The sequence below is a fragment of the Belonocnema kinseyi genome, chromosome 3 (genome assembly GCF_010883055.1).
Source record: "Belonocnema kinseyi isolate 2016_QV_RU_SX_M_011 chromosome 3, B_treatae_v1, whole genome shotgun sequence".
In the NCBI taxonomy this organism is placed as follows: domain Eukaryota; kingdom Metazoa; phylum Arthropoda; class Insecta; order Hymenoptera; family Cynipidae; genus Belonocnema; species Belonocnema kinseyi.
This window is the reverse complement of record NC_046659.1, coordinates 111154123-111157933: the sequence shown is the minus strand read 5'-3', so window position 1 is coordinate 111157933 and position 3811 is coordinate 111154123. Positions and strand designations below refer to the sequence as shown.

General features: G+C 30.3%; 1 long non-coding RNA gene across 1 annotated transcript in view; it reads left to right on the top strand.

Annotated features, from left to right (window-relative positions):
- The window catches only part of LOC117168770, a 451138-nt gene that overhangs the window by 159787 nt on the left and 287540 nt on the right, over positions 1 to 3811 (top strand). The gene's annotated exons all lie outside the window — the stretch shown is intronic.

The window sequence follows — 3811 nt, the reverse complement described above, 5'->3', positions numbered from 1 at the left end:
GAGGGAGCTCTTCTTAATATTTTGACACCAAAATCATGTCGATACACCTTACCGACTGCGAGTAAAGCCACCCACGCTTTAACTTGACAGACTGTAATTTTTATTAATCGAAAAGATATAAGAAAATTACATTTTTTGAAAGAATTATGGAAAATTTTTAAATAGCTCGGATTTCATCCAAAAGAATAATTTTAAGTTCTGAAGATTTCAAATTGCATGAAAAAAGAATACGGAAGACTGAAACAATTTCCTTAATTTTTCAAGATGTAAAATATATTAGACAAAGTGAAGTATGCAGGGCGTCAAGAGAATGAAAAAATGTTCCCAAAAGGTTTATGGAAAAATTTCAAATAATTGTTTTCTTTTGAATTTTGAGAGAAATATTTAAAAATATTACAAACAATTTTTAATTAATTTCTAAACTTTTGAAAAAGAGTGTAAAACATTGAAAAGCAAAATTTTGCAATTTTTCCATATTGCGGTTTTTAAAGAATGTTTTAAGGTTTCATGAAAATAAAAAAATTTAGATTCCCCAAAGAAGTTAAAATAATTTTTTCTTTTGATAATAAATCAATTTTTAGTGAATATTTCAAGAATTTTCAAAAGTTTTCGAATATTTCCAAAAAAATTAAATGAAATGTTGAGTGTTTATTGCCAATTTCACATAAAAATAGTTACCGTAAATCTTTCTATTAAAAATTAAAAAATTTCAATATTTTTTAAATAAATGAAAATTTCGTGATACTTGAAATTAAATAATAATAAAAAACAATACTAAAAAAAGTTAATTCTTGATTTTAATTTGATTTAGTTAAAGATATACAAAAATAAATCATTTCAAATTTAAAATTATCTAATTATAAAATTTCTAGAATAAGTAATTATTCTAAAGGAAAATATTAAATTCAAAATTGAGTCTAAAAGAAAGATGAAAATTAAATGATCTAAAATTAATGCATCAGTTAATTGATTGTTTCGGTAATTTTAAATGTTTAAATTTCAGAGTTCTGAATTTCTATGATAAACGCTACATTTTTAATTTTACTTTTCCATAGGTTTCACTTTTGCAATCACAATTAAATTAGTTGAAGTTCTAACAGTGTAATTAGCAATTTAAAAACTATGACTTTTTAAGCGATTCAAATTTGAATCAAATAATTGAAATCTTGAAAGGTTTGAGTAGAAACAAGTTTTAATATCACTATTATTTGTGACTAAAATGTTTTCTGTTTTAAATTAAGTTCGCATTCGTTTGAGTCTTAAAGTTCCGAAGTAAAAGCTTTTTCGTTTTTAATGCTTCGCATTTGAAATAACTATTTATTTTTAATATTTTTATTTAAAATAATACAATTCATTCCTTCGTTTTAGAGAAATTTGCTCATAATTTTATTATGTTATAAAAATTTACAATTCTAGAATTTTAGAAGCTTTGACAATGAAAGATCCAATCGATCGTTAATCGATTCCTTGCAAAAATTTTTGCTGATGTTTATCTGCTTCCACAATAGATAATAAATTAGAAAAACTGTGGTGTTTCGCAAAAAGACCCAATTTTTTTTTAATCGGAAGAAATCACCAGTATTTACCTGGAGAAAGAACCGGAAACAGTTGAAAATTTTAAAAATAGTGTCTACCCTAATTGAGACTTAATTGACGTCTTAATAGGACACGGAACACTTTTTTAAGGCGTCGAGTGGCGAAAAATAAATTTTCATTTTGTCAAAAGAATTTCTTAAAATCCAAAATTTTTAAGGTGGAATTTTTCTTTGTATGCTGCATCAATTAGCCAAAAATTAACTTTCTTATTTCTTTAGATGCGTAATCGTGATTAAAACAAGAAATTAGTTTAAAAAAAGCCTTGAGTACTTTTGCAGATCTTTTCAGGTTGAAGAATTTTTCATATATAATTTTTGTTTTTCTCTTATAATATGGCCAAGAAATATTATTTATGATTCTTTCAGAAAGATTATCGAAAATAAAATAAACAATATGAAATTAGAGGGATGAGCATCAATAATAAAATTTGTTTGCACTGATTAATAAATGTTTATTCGAAAAACAGTAAAAACGGAGTTTTCTATTGCGATTGGTCGGGAGTAGATTTAAAGTAATGTGTCTGACACGGCGGATAAGAATTAGAAATTAAAGAGTTTTAAAATCAAGGAAAATCGCTACTGCAATATACTTTGATTTTTTAAATGTGACTAACTTCTAACAAAATTCAGTGGAATGTAATTTCTCGACAACTTCATGATATAATATTTTTTTAAACTAAGTACAATAATGTAACATGCGCGTAGAGATAACAAAATTGCCTTGGCGCAGGGTATAAGTCGCCGGTATAATTGAGTCCGGTTTGAGGTCGCAGAACGAATGGAACTGTGGCTGGAACGCGTAGATTTTACGCGCAGAGTTGGCAAACGTGCTGCCGCTCGATTTGGTGGTACGGGTTGGGCCTCATTGGTTTCCTAGACGATGGAGGGGATAGCTTCGCATGGTTTTCTCCACGACGTGGGGCTTTTTTCTGGTCAACGCTCGAATCAGATCATTCCTTGATCGACTGTCCTTATGTGCTGTGCTTGACGCCTGCTCTCGCCTTACTATAGTCTATCCATATGACGCGAATATAAAGATATTATAATAATAACACTATTACCGTATTGAAAAATAATAATTATTGTAACTTGATTCGTATAGGATTATAGTCCGTAATATGGAGAAATAGAATTGCTATAATATAAAACAAATTTAAATTATAAAAGTCGTAGTTATTATAATGCCGAAACTTTTTCAGTTAATGTGACGTTGAGCGAGGAAAGGGACCTTAGGGTTAAAAAATCGTTTTTCAGATTTTTATTGATATTGATAGTTTCAAAATCGCTTTTTCATATTAAAAAAGAATTCAAATTTTATCTGCAAAATTGTATTTGTTATTTAGCTGAAAAATAAGGAGTGAATCGCTAATTTCGACACGTGCGGACGGCCTGAAAAATTCAGCCCCACCACTTTCTATGCATATTTATGTTTTGTGTTCGTAGGACTCACAAGCTCGTCTTGACTCGCTGAACGCGGAGCGAGAAGATGCAGTCGTAAGTGGAGGGGATGGAATTCGGAGATCGTTCCCACTGATCGTCCCCGCGCAGAGTGTCTAACTTCCATCACTTATACTGAAAAATGTGCCTGTTAACCCTAAGGTCCACACTAGGTACAGTCTTAAGGCTAAAATTTGAATGCGTTTTAGTGATTTTTATCTCCCCTAGGTTGCGCCTGGGTTGATGCTTGTGTGGTAGAAGGGGAAGATCAGGACATTTTCTATTTGAAACAAATCTACATTATATTTATTTTTGAATTGAAAAAGAGACCGATCTGTTCGAAATAGTACTCAAGTGTTGGGCTTAATCTCTCTGTTTGAATATTTTTTTCATTTAGAATTATGGGAAGAATAATTTACACAAGAAAACCATTTCATGCAATATCAAGAAATCTCAATTAATTTTTTATCATGCGCTATTTCATGTTTTTTAATATTGCAGAGAGTGGTTTGTTTACGTCAATTATTCTTTCTGTAAATCTAAATAAAAAAAATACATCATAATTTGCATGGTATGATGGAGGAGCGAGGCGAAGGGATTGCCGGATTAGAGCTGTAGTTTGTTCTAACTCCGATAGATGGCGCCACTCGGCTACTCCTGTAACACGCGGAGCCGATTTTGGCGCGGAATTATCCCGAATTTAAAAGTTCAAAAATTTCGCGTTGATTTATTAAAATAGATCCTGTTCGGCTCCGTTGGCTCGTTACCGCAATTAAGGG